The 20,725-nt window shown below is 42.2% G+C and overlaps 1 long non-coding RNA gene, 7 other non-coding genes and 1 pseudogene across 8 annotated transcripts; all 9 read left to right on the forward strand.

The window, feature by feature from the left end:
• Positions 1–310: 310 nt before the first annotated feature.
• LOC120918068 lies at positions 311–378 on the forward strand. The gene has a single exon (XR_005744281.1). It is a non-coding gene; the product is annotated as a small nucleolar RNA SNORD30 (small nucleolar RNA).
• Positions 379–3,719: 3,341 nt separating this feature from the next.
• Positions 3,720–3,788, forward strand: LOC120918091. The gene has a single exon (XR_005744301.1). It is a non-coding gene; the product is annotated as a small nucleolar RNA SNORD31 (small nucleolar RNA).
• A 186-nt stretch (positions 3,789–3,974) lies between these two features.
• Positions 3,975–4,042, forward strand: LOC120918095. Its single transcript, XR_005744305.1, has one exon. It is a non-coding gene; the product is annotated as a small nucleolar RNA SNORD31 (small nucleolar RNA).
• A 158-nt stretch (positions 4,043–4,200) lies between these two features.
• Positions 4,201–4,264, forward strand: LOC120918065. Its single transcript, XR_005744278.1, has one exon. It is a non-coding gene; the product is annotated as a small nucleolar RNA SNORD29 (small nucleolar RNA).
• An 8,883-nt stretch (positions 4,265–13,147) lies between these two features.
• On the forward strand, positions 13,148–18,358 carry LOC120917572. The gene is made up of 7 exons (XR_005744213.1): positions 13,148–13,671; positions 13,995–14,042; positions 14,231–14,256; positions 14,441–14,518; positions 15,037–15,090; positions 15,331–15,370; positions 18,143–18,358. It is a non-coding gene; the product is annotated as an uncharacterized LOC120917572 (long non-coding RNA).
• Positions 13,834–13,902, forward strand: LOC120918092. The gene has a single exon (XR_005744302.1). It is a non-coding gene; the product is annotated as a small nucleolar RNA SNORD31 (small nucleolar RNA).
• LOC120918107 lies at positions 14,087–14,154 on the forward strand. The gene has a single exon (XR_005744316.1). It is a non-coding gene; the product is annotated as a small nucleolar RNA SNORD31 (small nucleolar RNA).
• Positions 14,894–14,965, forward strand: LOC120918069 (annotated as a pseudogene).
• LOC120918116 lies at positions 17,960–18,073 on the forward strand. Its single transcript, XR_005744325.1, has one exon. It is a non-coding gene; the product is annotated as a small nucleolar RNA SNORD22 (small nucleolar RNA).
• Positions 18,359–20,725: the final 2,367 nt, after the last annotated feature.

Below are 20,725 nucleotides of genomic sequence, written 5' to 3' on the forward strand. Positions count from 1 at the left end.
AATACTTGACTGCACATCTGAACAATTAATCTGCAACTTTGTAGAGCCGCTGTAATTTACTTAATACATGCTACCACTGCTTCCCAGTGATCAATGCAACCCATTTATGGAATGGGGCTTCAGCGTTGCCTACAATCCTCTAGTTAATGTTCTTGTGTAGCAGTGGGTCCAACTGCCTCAGGTAAGGGGATCAGCTAAATGCTTTTATTAAAGTGTATAAACTGGTGGTAATTGGCACAATTGTATAGCCGGTAGTTGTATGAAGGCTTTGCTCATGACAGTGTAGATAAGCTAGTGTGTGAACTTTCCTAAAACTGATGATTTATCTCTTGGAATCTCGTTCGTCTGAATTCTGATGAGACCTTATAACTGACAGTTTTAAAAATGTGGCTTTGTGTTCTTGGTTGCTTGATGTTGCAGATGTTTGACCTGCTGAATCTTTTAACAGGTATCAATGGTCGGTGCTACATGGGGATGGCCAGAACTGAAGACATGACACATGTAAGCTATGCAACTTAAATATGTGAATAGGGTAAAAATAAGTTAACATGCTCACAATAGTTTATTCCTAATGCTTGTGGGGAACACAATGATGAATAATCCACTATACCCTGAGCTGGCCTTGTGTTGGCTGTGACAAGGATCGTCGCTATACTGAAGATCCCCTTTAGCTGTAGAGTCAGACTGGTTTTTGTAACGACGTGTGTCTTTACATATTTCACTTTTTGTTTTTCAGCTTTCAACTAGAGGAAAATTGTTTTAAGGTAAGACTTGAAAACTAAATTACATTTACACGGTTCTGCCTAATTGCATCATGTGCAAATGTAACAATAGTAACAATAGTTTGGCAAGTGTGAGCTCAGTTTAACACTTGCAACTGCAGTTGCAGTCACTTAAATGGAGTCCAGTTCAGCTTTGTTCACTGGTTCAGGTGCATGTTTTTACTTTTATTCACACCTTAACCAGTCCCAATCTTGCAGTATTTTCAAAAATGGACTGCAGCTGTCCTGGACATATGTGAACTACCAGCTCCATTGCAAACAGGTCTGTTTCACATGGGATTCAAAACTCATCCGGTTTACATATGTGAACTGAGCCTTAAAGTGATGTTTATGGCTGGGGTCCTGATCTTCTCAGGTCACTCTTCATGGCTCCTGGCCCTTCCATCCTGTTGCGTGCCCCCACAGCAAGCAGCTTGTTATGATGCAGTTGTGTCCATTTAGAAATTTTAGCTGTTCAGCCCCACTTCTCTCCTGATTGGCTTAACGCACTTTAACAGTGGGAGCCAATGGTGCTGCTACGGTCAGCCAATCCACAATCTCAGATGGCCAAGGGACTTGTGGACAGATAAGCTTGCTTAAATAAGTGCTGGGGAGGCTCCTACACACAGGAGGCCTTTTATCCTCATGCATCAAGATAAAAAAAAAAAAAACTTCCTTTACAGCTCATTTAAAGATTTAACCTAGGCTATGTAGCCCATGAACACTGAATTTATTTTTATTTTTTTGGGTGGGGAGCTGTTGGAGCTGCACAATTGAATCAACTAATTCTACCCCACCACAATCTTGAGACATTTTCCTAATTCAGTGCAGAGTTCTTTGCTGACACCTGTGAACATATAGGCCAAGTTTATCACCATATCCATAGCTGGAGATAAAGGGAAACATTATGTCTGTAAATGAAAGTCAGTTTAACCACTTGAATACCTTTTTCTAATACTTGTTGCTTACAAGTTAAAACTTTTTTTTTTTTTTGGGGGCTAAAGAATTAAAACCCCAAACTTTTTTTTTTTTTTTTTTTTTAGCAAAGACCCTAGAGGATCTAATGTCAACTATTTGCATAGTTTTTTTTTTTTTTTTTCCCCTCAGGCGTTTTGAGGCTTCAAGCTACAAAATGCTCAGGTGTTAATGGGGCCTTGGGGAGTGGCGTCCTGTGTAGGGAGGAGCCAGGTGTGCCAGCAGGGGACCTATGAAGAGGATTGGAGCCGCTCTGTATTAATAACATTACACAGATCAGATCAAAGCTGTATCCTGGCCTAGGCCAACAAGGCCCAGGCTTGGGACAGCACGGAAAGTGTCCCCAAAAAAGCAAGTGAGGAAATCTATGCAAAATAAGGGAATCCATTGCTCCCAGGCCCTCAGAACTAGTGTCCCCATTTGAAACCAGAAAGGGGTGTGGCCTTAACAGGAAGGGGTGGGTAATATTCAAAACCTAAATACACTATTGGATCAGATAAATAAAACCTGTAATGAAGGAAAATTCAGGCTTTACAATTTAAATTATAACTAAACTTCACTATGGCAAAACCGTAATGTGAGCTTTTGTTCACAAAACCAGACTAGGGGTCAGTTCACCAACAAAAGATTTCTGCCATGAAATTGTTTTGGTGGAGAACGCTAGACTTTACTAATATTTCTAGGGGGTCTAAAGCGGTAACAGGCTCTTGACTAGGACCATGTAAATCTGAATGACAGACCAGCAAACTGCCCCTTTATTTAATTTAGCAGCTGACCTGTGAAGAGGATTGGAGCCGCTCTGTATTGATAACATTACACAGATCAGATCAATGCTGTATCCTGGCCTAGGCCAACAAGGCCCAGGCTTGGGACAGCACGGAAAGAGTCCCCATAGCCAAAAAAGGAAGTGAGGAAATCTATGCAAAATAAGGGAATCAATTGCCCCCAGGCCCTCAGAACTAGTGTCCCCATTTGAAACCAGAAAGGGGTGTGGCCTTAACAGGAAGGGGTGGGTAATATTCAAATTGGGGGGTGCACGTGTTTAGTCAGGGCTAGGGCAGCACAAAACCTAAATACACTACTGGATCAGATAAATAAAACATGTAATGAAGGAACATTCAGGCTTTACAATTTAAATTATAACTAAATTTCACTATGGCAAAACCGTAATGTGAGCTTTTGTTCACAAAACCAGACTAGGGGTCGGTTCACCAACAAAAGATTCCTGCCATGAAATTGTTTTGGTGGAGAACGCTAGACTTTACCAATATTTCTAGGGGGTCTAAAGTGGTAACAGGCTCTTGATTAGGACCATGTAAATCTGAATGACAGACCAGCAAACTGCCCATTTATTTAATTTATAGATGTCCAGTTAATATGCTGGGCAGAAGCTCCTACTTTTGCCCCTATTGGTGTTTTGAATATTTATACTTCAGCTTTGGCCATTATACTTGGTTCAGTACTACAAATCCTATTTGATGTGTATGGAAAAAATGCCAAACCTTGCTCTAGGCTTGTATGTTCAGTCTTGCTCCAAATGATGACTTGACAGTCTCGTTCGTCTGAAATATTTTGAAGAATATTCCTAGCATGGTGGAGTTCTGATGGAGTGTAGGTTAAAATGCTAACTTGTTGCTGCCATTACAAAGCTTTAACCCAAGTATATGGACAACACGCGTCTCGTGGCAGATAGTCACCAAAGCCTTGATCAGACCAGATGTACCAAGGTATAGCAAGCTTGGCGGGACGCATTTAACTTGACTATGCATTTGTGTTACAGATCTCTGTGGCCTAGAGAAGACCTTGATGGTATGAGACGGGTAAATGCCGCTTTTTACCTCATTGCTACTTTGATCCTAAAGCTGCATTTTTGAGTTGCTCATATGTCCACAAATTGCTGAAAGCTTATAGAGTTGGCTTATCCTAGAAGCTACGCAGCTAATTAACAAATAATTTTAGCAGAAATGTGATACTGGGCATAATTGACTTTATGATGACTTTATACCGCCCCAGTCTGATGTTTGGTGACTGAGTGGTTTGTTCTGATTGTCCACATTAAGGGATGTGCTCTGAAATTTAGGATATAAACTGCTTTACATATGTACACTTGCTGGGAGATTCTGACAGTCAAAATTTCCCTGTAGGTATCCCTGGCACTCTGAATGGCGACACCGACTGGGTTTTTATATACAGGTAAGTTGAGTAACCTTGCTCCCGGTACAAATATTGCATGTTTAGAATTTTGTGATGACATTTTACCGCCCCAGTCTGATATTCTGTGACTGAGTGGTATATTGTGACTGAGAAATATATTCTGAGTTTGTCTATTTAAAGAGGTCCTCTGAAATCCTTTCCCTGTCCTAAAGATGTCTTTCTCTTCACAGAAAATGAAACTGCTCCATCCTGTGGGGTAAGTACAATTCTATGTTTTGGGGGAGGGAGGGTCAGGTGGAGTTGGGGGTCACTGCAGTGATGAGTCAACTAGCTCACTTTGAAAAATAATGAAACGCTTCGAACTCCTGAGCAGTAGCTACTGTAAAGATGTGGGTTTTGTGTGTTTTTATAGAAGGTTAATCTGAAAAAAAAATTTTTTTTTGCTTGCAGGGCTCAGAAAATGGATTTGCAGATCTCCCGTTGAAGGAAATTAATGGAAGTGATAGTAAAAAGGTGAACTTCAGGTGACTATAACATGTTGGTATTGAGTGTAAAACTAGGTAACCTGAGAAGTAGACATTGCAATACTTGACTGCACATCTGAACAATTGTGCAACTTTGTAGAGCTGCTGTAATTTACTTAGTAGATGCTACCGCTGCTTCCCAGTGATCAATACAACCCATTTATGGAATGGGGCTTCAGCGTTGCCTACAATCCTCTAGTTAATGTTCTTGTGTAGCAGTGGGTCAACTGCCTCAGGTAAGGGGATCAGCTAAATGCTTGTATAAAAGTGCATAAACTTGTTGAGGTTTATTGCCACAGTTGCATATCCGGTGGTTGTATGAAGGCTTTGCTCATGACAGTGTAGATAAACTACTAGTGTATAAACTTTCTTTTAGAATAAAAAATGATTTATCTCTTGGAATCTCGTTCGTCTGAATTCTGATGACCAGTGGCGGCCCGTCCATAGTGGGCGCAGGGGCGCCGCCCCCCAAAGCTACTCATCAACAAAAACAAAAAAAATGAAAAAAAAAATTACATTTTTTTTTTTTATAACATGTCCCTTTAAGTGTGTGTGTGTGGGGGGGGGGGGGGGGGGAGCGCCGGCCACCGAGGTGCTGTGGGAAGCATGATGTCATCGAAATCGTGAGATTGGGCAAGCAAATCTATCAGCTGGCTTTTTATACTGCCCACGGAGCGCAAAGCTCCGCGCTCGCACAACCACTCTGTGCTGGATGTGTCCTGTTGGTGGTTAGTGATTGGCTGGTCCATAGGACTTAGGGCGGTGCTTTTATCGGACCAGCCAATCACTTCCGGTTTTCTCAGTGACTCTACTACTGTGTGTAGTGGATCTGGGAGGTAGAAGGAGGGGGAGTACAGTGAAGGGCTGAGAAGCTTTTAGCACATTTCCTGGGGACAGTAATCTGGATGGGGCTGCTAGTGTTATTACACATCTCCAGTATGTGTAACACGAGGGCTCCCAGCTCTGCAACCTCCTAGAGTCATGCAGCTCATCCTGTGTGTATAGGTCTGTATTCTCTCTCTCTCTCTCTCTCTCTCTCTCTCTCTCCTAAATCTATCTATCTATATATCTATCTCTTTCTCTATTATATCTCTATCTATCTATTCTATCTATCTCTCTATCTATCTATCTATCTATCGATTATATATCTATAGCTATCTATTCTATCTATCTATCTCTATCTATCTATCTGTCTATATATCTATCTATTCTATATCTATCTATTCTATATCTATCTGTCTATATATCTATCTATTCTATATCCATCTATCTATCTATTGATTATATATCTATAGCTATCTATCTATCTATCTATTGATTATATATCTATAGCTATCTATCTATCTGTCTATCTATCTATTGATTATATGTCTATCTATCTATCTATCTATCTATCGATTATATATCTATAGCTATCTATCTATCTATTCTATATCTATAGCTAGCTATCTATCTATCTATTCTATATCTATAGCTAGCTATCTATTCTATATCTATCTATTCTATCTATTATATCTCTATCTATCGATTATCTTTATCTATCTATCGATTATATATCTATAGCTAGCTATCTATTCTATATCATCTATTCTATCTCTCTATATATCATCTATTCTATCTCTCTATATATCTATCTATTATATCTCTCTATCTCTATCTATCTATCTATCTATTATATCTCTATCTATTATCTTAATATATCTATTCTATATCTATCGATCTATCGATCTATCTATCGATCTATCGGTCTATCTATCTATCGATCGATCTATCTATCGGTCTATCGATCTATCGATCTATCATATCTCTATCTATCGATCTATCATATCTCTATCTATCTATATCTATCTATTCTATATCTATCTATCTATTTATTATCTATCTATCTATTTCTATCTATCTATTCTATATCTATAGCTAGCTATCTATTCTATATCTATATATCCTATCTCTATCTATCTATCTATCTATCTATATCTCTGTCCGTCTGTCCAATCACGGGTGAGTGACGTCGGGGGGGGGGGGGGGGTTGTTTGTGATTTTGTTTGTGATTTTGTTTGCGCCCCGATCGCCGCTGAAGAACGGGGAGAGCTGTATGTAAAGACAGCTTCCCCGTTCACTGTGGCGGCGTCATCGATCGTGTGATCCCTTTTTATAGGGGGACACAATCGATGACATCACACCTACAGCCACACCCCCCTACAGTTGTAAACACATATTAGGTCACACATAATCCCTTCAGCGCCCCCGTGGTTAACTCCGACACGGCAACTGTCATTTCCACAATAAACAATGCATTTTAAATGTATTTTTCGCTGTGAAAATTACAATGGTCCCAAAAATGTGTCAAAATTGTCCAAAGTGTCCGCTATAATGTCGCAGTCACGAAAAAAATCGCTGATCGCCGCCATTAGTAGTAAAAAAAATAAAATGCAATATCTATTTTGTAAAGGCTATAAATTTTGCGCAAACCAACCGATAAACGCTTATTGCGATTTTTTTTTTTTTGGGGGGGGGGATATTTATTATAGCAAAAAGTAAAAAAACATTGAATTTTTTTCAAAATTGTCGCTCTTTTTGTTTATAGCGCAAAAAATAAAAACCGCAGAGGTGATCAAATACCACCAAAAGAAAGCTCTATTTGTGGGAAAAGGACGCCAATTTTGTTTGGAGAGCCACGTCCGCGTAATTGTCAGTTAAAGCGACGCAGTGCCGATTTGCAAAAAGGGGCCTGATCCTTTAACTGCATTTTGGTCTGGGGCTTAAGTGGTTAAATATGTGAATAGGGCAAAAATAGGTTAACATGCTCCCAACAGTTTATTCATAACACAAGAAACTTGTGGGGGACACAATAATGAATAATCCACTATACCCTGAGCTAGCTGGCCTTGTGTTGGCTGTGACAAGGATCGTCGCTATACTGAAGAGATCCCAAAAACGTTTTTACAAAAAAGTCTAAGCTTTCAACTGGAGGAAAATTGGTTTAGGTTTGACTTGAAAACAAATTAGATTACATTTACACACAGTCATTTTGCCTGATTGCACCATGTGCAAATGTGTGAATCCACTTGGGAGATCCCTACCAGCAACTGTTTACAAGTGTTAAAGTAGGTTCACACATGCCAACTGCAGTCACTTTTTAACCACTTGGTGCTCCCAGGCCGTCGTATGAAACTTTGACTTTGTGGGGGTATATCTGAATGATGCCTGCCGCTGCAGGCATCATTCAGGTATTGGCATTTTCAGCCTGCGATTCCCTACACCATAAGAATGATCATAGCGTCTGTTGCGCTGCTTGATCGTTCTTTCGGGCGGCACCGACTCACCGTTGCGATCGGTGAGCCGGAGAACGCATCTGGCGGATGCTGATCATAGATTTTCAGCGGACCAGATGGTTGCCGAGTCTCTGTCAGTGGCAGGGCACAACGTTAAGATGTCACGCCCGGCCTCTGCATTCAAAAAAACGGCGCCACCTCGGCTGGGAAGCTGTGATCATTTTTTTTGTTTCCCAGCCTAGTGGTAAGATGTGGGGTCTTATTTTTTTTTTTTTAAATGTCCCTGTCCTAGTTAGGATGAAGGAAAAAAGGTGGGACAGCCGCACTCCAAAAAAACTCCTCCTTTAATTAAAAATCACAAAATACATGCCACAGCAAAAAACAGCACAACAAAAGAAAAGCTGACGTTTCGCACTATGCCTTAGTGCTTCTTCCAAATCACAAAATACATGGCACAGCAAAAAACAGCACAACAAAAGAAAAGCTGACGTTTCGCACTATGCCTTAGTGCTTCTTCATAGCTAGCTATGAAGAAGCACTAAGGCATAGTGCGAAACGTCAGCTTTTCTTTTGTTGTGCTGTTTTTTGCTGTGGCATGTATTTTGTGATTTTTAATTAAAGGAGGAGTTTTTTTGGAGTGCGGCTGTCCCACCTTTTTTCCTTCATCCTAACCTGCATTTTGATTGCACTGCCTGCACCCTTGGCTCGGACCACAGGAATCAGATTACCTGGTTCTCTTTGAGCGGTTACCCACTCTCTCGTCCCTGTCCTAGTGCGCTCGCACGCAGAAGCGGATGCATACACAAGTCCCGCCCACATATAAAACGGTGTTCAAACCACGTGAGGTAGCTGCCAACGTTGGAGTGAGAACAGTTATTCTAGCCCTACCTCTTCTGTAACTCGAACATGTAACCAGTAAAATTTTAAAGCGCTGCCTATGGGGATTTTTAAGTACTGAAGTTTGGTGCCATTCCATGAGTGTGCAATTTTGAAGTGAGACATTTTGGGTATCTATTTACACGGCTTAACTTCATTCACAATTTGCAAAAAAATTTGGCTAGCTTTAAGCGTTTGAAAAATTGCTGCGCAAATACCGTGCAAGATAAAGTTGCAATGACCGCCATTGTATTCTCTAGGGTCTCAGCTAAAAAAACATATATGTTTGGGGGTTCTATGTAATTTTCTAGCAAAAAAAATATGATTTTTACATGTAGGAGCGAAGTGTCAATTGGCCTGGATGCAAAGTGATTAAAAGGAGTCCAGCTAGGTTCACTGGTTGAGGAGCATTTTTTTACATCTGACCCAAGCTCAATCTCACAGTATTTTCAGAAACGGACTTAAAGGGATCTTTAAGGCTTGGGACCTGTTCTTCACAGGTCCCTCTTCGCTGCTTCTGGCCTCTCCCTGTCAGCTTGCTATGGAGCTGCCGTTTGGCCCTGCATCTCTCCTGATTGGCTGACTGACAACATTGGGAGCCAATGGTGCTACTGCTGTCTCGGCCAATCAAAAGTCCCAGATGGCCAAGGGACTCGTGGACAGATGAGCTCGCTTAACCTCTTCCCTACCCGCCCATAGTCAAATGACGTCCGCAGAAGGGGTCTATCATCTTAAGCAGGCATATGACATCTAGGGGGTGCGACAATGCTAATGCCCGGCGCCCGCGGTGTCCTCCAGGCATCTGCGATTGCTTGTCACAGAGCAGGGACATTACACGCACAGACCTACGACCTGTCAGGGGAAAGGCAAAAAACCTTACAACCCTTACACTCTCTAAAATTAGTTGTTGCTTATAGTTCTACTTTAATCCCTGTACTGCTATAGACTAGCAGTGCTATCAGGACATAAATTTCATGTCTGAGCAGCTTTCTGCTGATGTGTACCAGATTACGATGTGGTAACTTACTTTTATTTTTTATTAGGGTTGCTACGATCTGAAGATGGCTCCCCACAGCATTACAGGTGAGCAGTAAAGACTTGAATGTAGGGTACAATGTGGTGGTCATCCGTGATGATCTATATAGACAAGCATATATCTGACTTGTCAGTGAATGTAACCTTTTGTTCTGAGATGATAAAGACTAGAAAGGCCGGCTTCTGTTTTTTAATTTCAACACTAAACTAGTTTCTCTCTCCTCAGGGTTTCTCTTCATTTTGATGTATGGTGAAGATGAAGACTACATCATGTGGGTAGGTGTCATGACTCGATGAGGCTTTTTGAGAGGGCAACATTTGCTTGTAGAAATGAACGGCAAGTCCTGCAGTCACTATGAAGTAGAGCTGAACCTAAAATCTAGTGTTGACCAGTAAAATGGGTCGGTGTACTTTTTTAGCGCTTCACATCTGATATTCTAGGCACCTTTTTTTTAATTCCAAGTTCCGATACCAGTTGGTTTACTAGGTACATGCCACCCACTCACACCCTTTGATTAGATTACTGGGTTACATTGAGGTCAAGGGATGGTGTATATGAAAAGCGCTGTAACATAGAGTGTAATGTGGTGATTGAGTAATGAGTGCTACATTAGTTACTGATTTGTGTCACACTGTTACATAGGATTGTATCCTCTGCATCTATAAAGTGGTTCTAAGCCCCTGGTCACAAGGCAATTTGGCAGTTTAAAATCGCATAGCAAGTCGCACCCTATTGTCTGCATTCGAAGCAGTCAAATGGGTGCGTTGGCATCTCATTGATTTTGAAAGTAGTTCCTGCACTATAAGCTAGTTCAGGTGTGACTTGCATAGAAATCTGCATGAAATCTTAGATGTCATTCAAGTTGCCCCTGAAGTAACACTGCATTGCTACTTTGAAATATTGCTACCTCACTTTTTTGTAGCATGATTTCAATGTCTTGATCAGTGTGACCAGGGTGTCAAGGTAGTGTTGTGTTTTAGGGGAGTGGCTTCCTTGTGTAGGGAGGAGCCATGTGTGCTTGGAGAGGACCTGTGAAAAGGATTGAAGCTGCTCTGTATTAATATTACACAGATCAGGTCAATGCTGTATCCTGGCCTAGGCCAACAAGGCCCAGGCCTGGGGCAGCATGGAAAGAGTCCCCGCCGTCTTTTGCTACACTGTTAGTTTAGCGCCAGTCTTATGGGGTGGACTGTCCTATCATCATGGACCACAAACCTTCCTCCCTGTGCTATGTTTTCTGCTGCACCATTGGCATGATTATATCTTCTTAGTCCTCTTCATAAAATTACCTGAAATGTGTGCTTAAAGGAGTTGTAAAGGAAAAAAAATGTTTTGCCTAAAATTAAAGTCTGCAAGGTAGACAGACAGAATAGTGTAATGATTCTGTTAAAAAATAGTAAATACCTATTAAATTCCTTCATCTATATCACCTCCGGCATTCTAGTTTCTGTTCTCTCATTCACTTCCTGGTTTGCAGCGCTTGTTCATGTAAGAACTGCATTTCCCAGTATGCATTGCTGCACGCCCAGTAATTCACACCACCTTGAAGTCTCTAACACGTAGAGAGCGTCCTGCCGCACAGATGTAGTCCCCAGGAGGGGGTGAGCACGTCACTGACCACCACAGTAAAGCCTCCCGTCACGGTGGTGAGTTACAATCAGACAAGCAGGAAGTGAACAGAGAAGAAATCGAGCAACTTCTGAGCAAAAACGAACAATGAGGAAGTGAAAAGAGGAATGTCTGCAGGTAAAGGATGCTTATTATGATTTTTTTTTTCCATTGCAACCCCTTTAAAGTAGAATTTTATAGGCAACACTTTTTTTTGGGATAGAGTAAGGGAGTGTTAGAGCCCCTGTCGGTTTACTTTTTACGATCCCTGTCCCTTTGCAGAGAGTTGCCTTCCTTACCCATAGCCAAACAGGAAGTGAGAGAATCTATGCAAAATAAGGCAATCCATTGCCCCCCCCCCCCAGTCCCTCAGAAACTAGTGTCCCCATTTGAAAACAGAAAGAGGTGTGGCCTTAACAGGAAGGGGTGAATCATATTTAAATTAGGGGTCAAAGGGTGGAACGGATCCAGGTAGTTTCAAACACAAAAACAAAAAACGCACCTCATCCCAATAAGGTAATATATAGAAAGTGGGATTATAGCGGTGCTAAATTAATAAAGTATCCACATAAAAATAGTTTTAATAATTTAATAAAATATCATGAATTCTAAAAATCAGATGAAAAACTAAATATTTAAAAACATGTGTTTTGTTACAAACCTATTGATTTTTTCGGGGTTGCTGAAAGTCCCAACTTGAGATATGCTGACGGTCAAGTGAGATGTTATTTCCCAATATATTTAGCCAAAAAGGCTTCATCAGGGGTTACACAGTGACCAGAGAGTAGACAGCCAGCTCTATCAGAATAGAAAACAACAAAATATAAACCAAACATACACATATATAAACATCAACACATGACATATATTTTATCATATAGATAAGGACAAGAGCTGACCTGTCGCCCCAGATAGGAACCACCTCAATTCTGCCAAAAATTGGGAATCAAACCAGGACTCCACATAAAAAGCGTAGAGCCCTAATCCAAATTTCAAAGCTGTTAGGGGAAATATATTGGGAAATAACATCTCACTTGACCCGTCAGCATATCTCAAGTTTGGACTTTCAGCAACCCCGAAAAAATCAATGTTTGTAACAAAACACATGTTTTTACATATTTTGTTTGTCATGTGATTTTTATAATTCATGATATTTTATTAAATAAAACTATTGTTATGTGGATACTTAATTAAATTAGTAGCGCTATAATCCCACTTTCCTCAGTTTAGTCAGGCCTAGGGCAGCACAAAACCTAAACACTACCAGATAAGATAAATAAAACATGTAATGAAGGGAAATTCAGGCTTTACAATTGCTTTAAATTATAACTAAACTCAAAACCATAACCTGTAATGTGAGTTTTTGTTCACAAAACCAGATTAGGGGTCAGTTCACCAACAGGAGCTTTCTGCCATGAAATTGTTTTGGTCAAGAGTTTGACTTTTCCAACATTTCTAGGGGGGTCTTAAAGCGGATGTGCCACGGGAAAAATATATTAAAAGCCAGCAGCTACAAATACTGCAGCTGCTGACTTTTAATATAAGGACACTTACCTGTCCTGGAGTCCAGCGCCGATCGCAGCAGATGACGAGCCGATCGCTCGTCACCCTGCTGCTCCCCCCTCCATCCTCGGTGAGGGAACCAGGAAGTGAAGCGCTCCGGCTTCACTGCCCGGTTCCCTACGGCGCAGCTCCCGCTGTGTGCTGGGAGCCGAGTGTTCCCAGCATACAACGGGGGACGGACGGGAAGGAAGGAAAAAACCCGTCCTTTGCCCGTATCGTAGGGCCGGAAGTGGGTGCAGATACCTGTCTGTAGACAGGTATCTGCACCCCCCTCCCCCCTGAAAGGTGTCAAATGTGACACCGGAGGGGGGGAGGGTTCCGATCAGCGGGACTCCACTTTAGAGTGGAGATCCGCTTTAAGCGGTAACAGGCTCTTTACTAGGACCATGTAAATCTGAATGACAGACCAGCAAACTGGCCCTTGCAATTTATTTTATTTATAGATGTCCAGTTAATATGCTTGTCAGAAGCTCCTACTTTTGCCCCATTGGTGTTTTTAAATATGTATACTTCAGCTTTGGCCATTATACTTGGTTCAGTGCTACAAATTCTATTTGACATGTATGGAAACTTGCCAAACCTTGCCCTAGGCTTGTATGTTCAGTCTTGCTCCAAATGATGACTTGATAGTCTCGTTCGTCTGAAATATTCTGAAGAATATTCCTAGCATGGTGGAGTTCTGATGGAGTGTAGGTTAAAATGACAACTTGTTGCTGCTATTACAACGCTTTAACCTAAGTATATGGACGACACAAGTCTCATGGCAGATAGGCCTTGATCAGGCCTTAATCAGACCAGATGTACCAAGGTATAACAAACTTGGCGGGACGCATTTAACTTGACTATGCATTTGTTACAGATCTCTGTGGCCTAGAGAAGACCTTGATGGTATAAGACGGGTAAATGCCGCTTTTTACTTCATTGCTACTTTGATCCTAAAGCTGCATTTTTGAGTTGCTCATATTTTCAAAAAATTGCTGAAAGCTTATGGAGTTGGCTTATCCTTGAAGCTACACACCTAATTGAAATAATTTTATCAGAAATGTGACTTGACTTGTAATTGACTTTATGATGACTTTATACCGCCCCAGTCTGATGTTTGGTGACTGAGTGGTTTGTTCTGATTGTCCACATTAAGGGATGTGCTCTGAAATTTATGCTCTAAACTGCTTTACATATGTACACTTGCTGGGAGATTCTGACAGTCAAAATTTCCCTGTAGGTATACCTGGCACTCTGAATGGCGACACCGACTGGGTTTTATGTACAGGTAAGTGAGTAACCTTGCTCCAGGTTCAAATATTGCATGTTTAGAATTTTGTGATTACATCTTACCGCCCCAGTCTGATATTAAGTGACTGAGTGGTATATTGTGACTGAGAAATATATTCTGAGTTTGTCTATTCAAAGAGGTCCTCTGAAATCCTTTCCCTGTCCTAAAGATCTTTATCTTCACAGAAAATGAAACTGCTCCATCCTGTGGGGTAAGTACAATTCTATGTTTGGGGGGTCCGGTGGAGTTGGGGGTCACTGCAGTGATGAGTCCTACTAGCTCACTTAAAAAAAATAATGGAACTTTGAACTCCTGAGCCGTAGCTACTGTAAAGATGTGGGTTTTATGTGTTTTTATAAACGGTTAAACTAAAATTTTTACTTTTTTGCTTGCAGGGGCTTAGATGGATTTGCAGATCTACCAGTAATTTCCTTCAAGATGAGGTGAAGTGATAGTAAAATGGGGAACTTCAGGTGACTAGAACATGCTAGCATTGAGTGTAAAAACTAGGTAACCTGAGAAGTAGACATTGCAATACTTGACTGCACATCTGAACAATTTTTGTAACTTTGTAGAGCCGCTGTAATTTACTTGGTAGATGCTACCACTGCTTCCCGGTGATCAATGCAACCTATTTGTGCAATGGGGCTTCAGCGTTGCCTACAATCCTCTAGTTGGTGTTCTTGTGTAGCTTTGGGTCCAACTCCCTCGGGTAAGGGGATCAGCTAAATGCTTGTATAAAAGTATATAAACTGGTGGAGGTGCATTGGCCCAATTGTATAGCCGGTATTTGTATGAAGGCTTTGCTCATGACAGTGTAGATAAGCTAGTGTGTGAACTTTCTTAAAACTGATGATGATTTATCTCTTGGAATCTCGTTCGTCTGAAATTCTGATGAGACCTTAATATAACTGACCGTTTTAAAAATTTGGCTTTGTGTTCTTGGTTGCTTGATGTTGCAGTGTCTGACCTGCTGAATCTTTTTTAACAGGTATCTGATCGGTAATACATGGTGATAACCAGAACTGAAGAAGACATGACACATGTAAGAAGCTATGCACCTTAAATATGTGAATATGGCAAACATAGGTTAACATGCTCCCAACAGTTCATAACACAGAGAAACTTATGGGGGACACAATGATGAATAATCCACTATACCTGAAGCTGACCTTGTGTTGGCTGTGACATGGATCGTCGCTATACTGAAGAGATCCCCTTTACTAAAACCAGTCTGACTCTACAGCTAAAGACATGTTTTTACATATTTCACTTTGTTTTTCAGCTTTTACCTGGAGGAAAATTGGTTTAAAGGGTATGTAAAGGTAATAAAAATAAAAGAATGTACTTCCACTTTGCAGCTCGTTTTGCCTGTGATACAGCTGGCGGCCATAGCCGCTCACTCCATCACTCGGCCCTGTCCCCCGTTGCGCCGCATTAATGGATATGAGCAGCGCGAGCTAATGGCTACCCTGCTTCCAATCAACCAATGAATGACCCGAGAAGCCTGCGTTCACGGCGCGGGACTTTCGAAGGGCCAAGTAAGTAAATGGGGGCCGCTATTCCTCGGATGTTTTTTTACCTTAATGCATTAAGGTGAGAACTTTTACCTTTACAATCACTTTAAGGTAAGACTTGAAAACTAAGATTACGTTGACATGCAGTCATGAATGAATCCAGTGTATGAATCCACTTGGGAGATCCCTACCAGTAACAGTAAATGGCATGGGTGAACCTACTTTAACACTTTAAAATTGCAGTTGCAGTCACTTATTTAAAAAGGAGTCAAGCTTTGTTCACTGGTTCAGGTGCATGGTTTTTAATTTAGGTCACACCTGAACCCAACCTCGCAGTATTTTTAAAAATGTCCTGGACATGTGAACCGCCAGCTCCATTGCAAACAAGTCTGTTTCACATGGGATTCAAAACATCCAATTTGCATATGTAAACTGAGCCTTAAGGCTCGGGACCTGACCTGCTCGGGTACCTTTTTCGCTGCTCCTGGCCCCTCCCTCCTGTTGAGTGCCCCCACAGCAAGCAGCTTGTTGGGGAGCTGCAGCGCAACTGCACCATGTGTCCATTCAGACATGGAGCTGCTGTTCAGCCCTGCCTCTCGATTGGCTAACTCACTTTAACAGTGGGAGCCAATGGTGCTGCTGTCTCAGCCAATCCAATGTCCCAGATGGCCAAGGGTCTCATGAACAGATAAGCTCACTTGAATATTAAGTGCTGGGGAGGCTCCTACACACAAGGCTTTTTAGCTAAATGCATTAATATTAAAAAAACCTTCTGCCTTTACAACTCTTTTTACCACTTAAGCCCCGGACCAAAATGCAGGTAAAGGACCAGGCCCCTTTTTTGCGATTCAGGACTGCGTAGATTTAACTGACAATTGTGCGGTCGTGCGACGTGGCTCCCAAACAAAATTAGCGTCCTTTTTTTCCCACAAATAGAGCTTTCTTTTGGTGGTATTTGATCACCTCTGCGGTTTTTATTTTTTGTGCTATAAACAATAGAATGACAATTTTGAAAAAAAATCAATATTTTTGACTTTTTGCTATAATAAATATCCCCCAAAAATATATAAAAAAAATGTTTTCCTCAGCTTAGGCCGATTCTTCTACATATTTTCGGTAAAAATCGCAATAAGCGTTTATAGGTTTGTCTGCGCAAAATTTATAGCGTTTACAAAATAGGGGATAGTTTTATTGCATTTTTTTTTTTACTACTAATGGCGGCGATCAGCGTTTTTTTTTTCGTGACTGCGACATTATGGCGGACACTTTGCACAATTTTGACACATTTTTGGGACCATTGTCATTTTCACAGCAAAAAATGCATTTAAAATGCATTCTTTAGTGTGGAAATGACAGTTGCAGTTTAGGAGTTAACCACAGGGGGTGCTGAAGGGGTTATGTTTCACCTAGTGTGTTTACAACTGTAGGGGGGTGTGGCTGTAGGAGTGACGTCATCTATTGTGTCTCCCTATAAAGGGGATTACACGATCGATGCAGCCGCCGCAGTGAAGCACGGGGAAGCCGTGTTTACACGCGGCTCTTCCCGTTCTTCAGTTCCGGGGACCCCAGCAGCGATCGGGTCCCGCAGCTTCGGACTGGGTCGCGGGCGCGCGTCCGCTGCTGGGTAGATGGACAGGACGTGCCGGTACGTCCATCTGCCCAGCCGTGCCATTCTGCCGACGTATATGTACAGGCGGCGGTCCTTAAGTGGTTAAAGATTCAACCTAGGCTATGTAGCCCATGTGCAACATGCTCGTGCCTCAAATGAAGCACTGAATTTTCCTTTTTTTTGGTGCGGAGCTGTTAGAGCTGCACTATCATTAAAGAATCGATTGCAATTCTACCCCCACCACACCATCTTAACATTTTCCTAATTCAGTGCAGGGTTTTCTCTGCTCACAACTTTAAAAAAAAACAGGCCAAGTTCATCACCACATCCATAGCTGGAGATGAAGATAAGCATTATGATACATTGTACTTTTTAAATCAAAGTAATGCACTTCAGTCTGTAAATGAAGTCAGTTTAACCACAAAGACTAAACCTTGTTCTGATACTTGCTGCTTACAAGTCAAAACTGTATTATTTTTTTTTGCTAAAGAATTAAAACCCCAAACCTCTTTTTTTTTTAGCAGAGGCCCGGCCTAGAGGATAAAACGCCACACTATTTGTGTGGCGGTCTTTCAAATGCAATTTCTTTGGAGAAATACTTTAATGAAGTAAACGGTAAAGTTGGCACAATTTTTTTTTTTTTTTTTTTTGCATAATAGGAAAGATGTTGCATCATAATTGTGAGAATTTATATTTTTTCTAAGCAAAAAAAGTGATTTATTTTGGCCAGAATCATCCAGCTCTAGGAGCTGTGGAGGATGATGGCAAGAGCTTTGTATCTGAATGATCCCCAAGGATAAAACCTTCACATGTCCGACCATCTGATCTCCACCAGAGCCTGAAAAGGTGTAGTCAGCTGGAGAAGATGGATAACCTGTTCCTGATGGAACAGTCTGAGGGGATTGACTTCTGAAGCAATGTTAAGTACTGTTTAAGCATCCAAGATTTGTAATGGTGTTCATTTTTTATAGGTTCAGAGGAATTTGTAAAGGAGCGTTGTGAAGACCTTCAATAAAATATCCGGCCTGAGACCAATCTGAATCTTGCCCAACAGTGGTGTTTAGAACTCATCGGCTCAAACCTCCAGATTGTCTTTGCAGTGCATCCTTGGCTGCCCCTCAACATTGATTGGACTAGATGGGCTTCTGTTTTACGATAATGTCGTTATAAAAATGTTTTGATAACAATTGTGGATCATCACCCTTTTTTTTTTTTTTTTTTATTATTAAATGGTTTTCTTTTCTCAAATTTTGTTCACTTGTAAACCTACATGAAAACTGCTACATTTTAGTGAAGAGGGCACTTAAATAACCAAGTACAACATGGGTATTTAAGATTGTGAATCTTAAAGGGGTTGTAAAGGTGCAATTTTTTTTTTCCTAAATAGCTTCCTTTATCTTAGTGCAGTCCTCCTTCACTTACCTCATCCTTCCATTTTGCTTTTAAATGTACTTTTCTCTATCGTACATCACGGGACACAGAGCGGCATATTCATTACTATGTGGGTTATATGGAGTACCTTCAGGTGATGGACACTGGCAATCTTAAACAGGAAGTGCCCCTCCCTATATAACCCCCTCCCATAGGAGGAGTACCTCAGTTTTTTCGCCAGTGTCTTAGGTGTTGGTCATGGAATAGCTTTGCCTCCGCATCCTTGGGATCAAGGCAGGCTAACCGGATCTGTCCAACGGCCTCAGTGCTAAAGTGGACAGTACCCGGGCCCCCAAGCGGGGGGTGTTTTGCCTATAATTCTTCTCTTCTAGAGAGCTGGACCCTGGGCCCAGGACTTGGAGCCTTTTTAGTGCCTAAAGAAACCTGTTTGCCAGGGTGCTGTATGGGCCCAGGACAGTGGGTACCTTCCAGGACCCCAGGGCCTGAAGGTCTAGTACGCTACCCACGGAGATGGGAGAAGATTGGACCACTTGCTGTGCAATGTCCTGCGGCATGGAGCAGGTAAGAGGGGGGCCTGCGGGACTTGGTTCGCAGCAGGCTCTCCAGGGGATTTCTGTGGGGGAGTTAGCCTGTGTATGCTCTAGCATTGGCAGTTGGGCCACTATGTCTATTTAAGGGACAGGATGGTCTGTGAATGTGCTCCCCAAATATTGGATCTCCCTGGTCTGTTGCTGTATACATCTGGCTGCGCGCTAGGTTGGCAAAGGGGGGCTGTGGACCCATACCTTGCCAGAACTAAGGAAGTGTCTTGAACCTACCTAGTGTTCATACCTGGCTGGGTGTCACAGGCAGCTGGGAAGGGCTTCAGAAAGCCTCAAAACGCTCTCCTCTAGGAGGTCCCACGGCATCCTCATGGCTCCTGCCTGGCCCCCCCCCCCCCCCCCGTAAACGGGCGCGCGCGAGTTATAAAAAAAATTTTGCGCCGTTGCGAGGGGGGGGGGGCGGGGTTGCACGCTCATAGGAGGAAGGGGCGTTCTCCTCCTCCATGCTATGCAGCTCATTCAAGAGCTGAGCTCGGACCAGGAGGACACAGAGCGGCAGCGTCTGTGGCTGTTACACAGTGACACCCAGTGGCGCAGGGAAGTATTGCAGTTCTGGAAATCAGAACTAGCTATTTTTGTCTAGCCTAGAAATTCCCTATGCAGCAGGTGGATACTAGCAATTTTTGTGTGGGTGAACAGTAGTGCTTTCAAAAAAAAAAAAAAAAAGAGAAAGGTTTTCTTTGGAAAAAAAAAAAAGAAAAAAGATAAATAAAAATAAATACTGGCACATACTGGGCTCCCCACCAGGTTTTTGGACATCAGTAGTACTGCTGTTCCCTAAACCCCTAAATTATCTCCTGGCTGCGCCTGTCAGTTGGTGTAGCAGGGATACCTCGGTATTGTACCAAGGCTCAGGATCGAGAGGTACAAAAGGGGTCAAAAAACAAAAGGGTTCCCCCTTGGAATCTGAGGAGACGAGTCAGGCTATGCCAGTACTTTCCCCACCTGTTAACCCAGTGGTGGCTGCCTTGGTTGAGCCAGTAGGGGGGTCTGGTGCGGAGGCTAGCCCAGATCCACCCAACCCTGTGTTTGTCACGGAGGACATGCTAGCCACCTCCCTGGGAGGGCTAGAAAAAAGATTAGCAGCTATGATCACTAATTCCATTCCAGGCAAGAAGCGGACTAGATCCCCTTCACCTAAATGTGTATCCTCAGATGCGGAAGTTCTCTCTTCAGAGGAAGTAGAATTTCAGGAGGATCTATTGGACCGGAACCTAGAAGGTTCAGAGATTGAGGAGTCTACTGTGGACGAACCTTTTTCAGCCTCCCAAGCAGAGAGTCTGTGGGTTCAGTCTTTGACAGACATGGTCCGCTTGGTGTTTAACTTGCCCCTACCAGAAACTCAGGCTAGGGCAGTTTCCTCTTTGGGCTCTTTAAAAGCGCCTTTGAGCAACGCAGTTTTTCCGGTCCATCCTCTATTGGAGGAATTGATTTTTCAAGATTGGGTACGGCCAGATAGAATTTTTCTGCCGCCTAAAAGATTTTCTGTGATTTACCCTATGGAAGAGAAGTTTTCCAAGAAGTGGGCGCTCCCAGCTGTGGACGCAGCCATCTCATGTG

The sequence above is a fragment of the Rana temporaria genome, chromosome 11, assembly GCF_905171775.1.
Source record: "Rana temporaria chromosome 11, aRanTem1.1, whole genome shotgun sequence".
NCBI classification, from domain to species: Eukaryota; Metazoa; Chordata; class Amphibia; order Anura; family Ranidae; genus Rana; species Rana temporaria.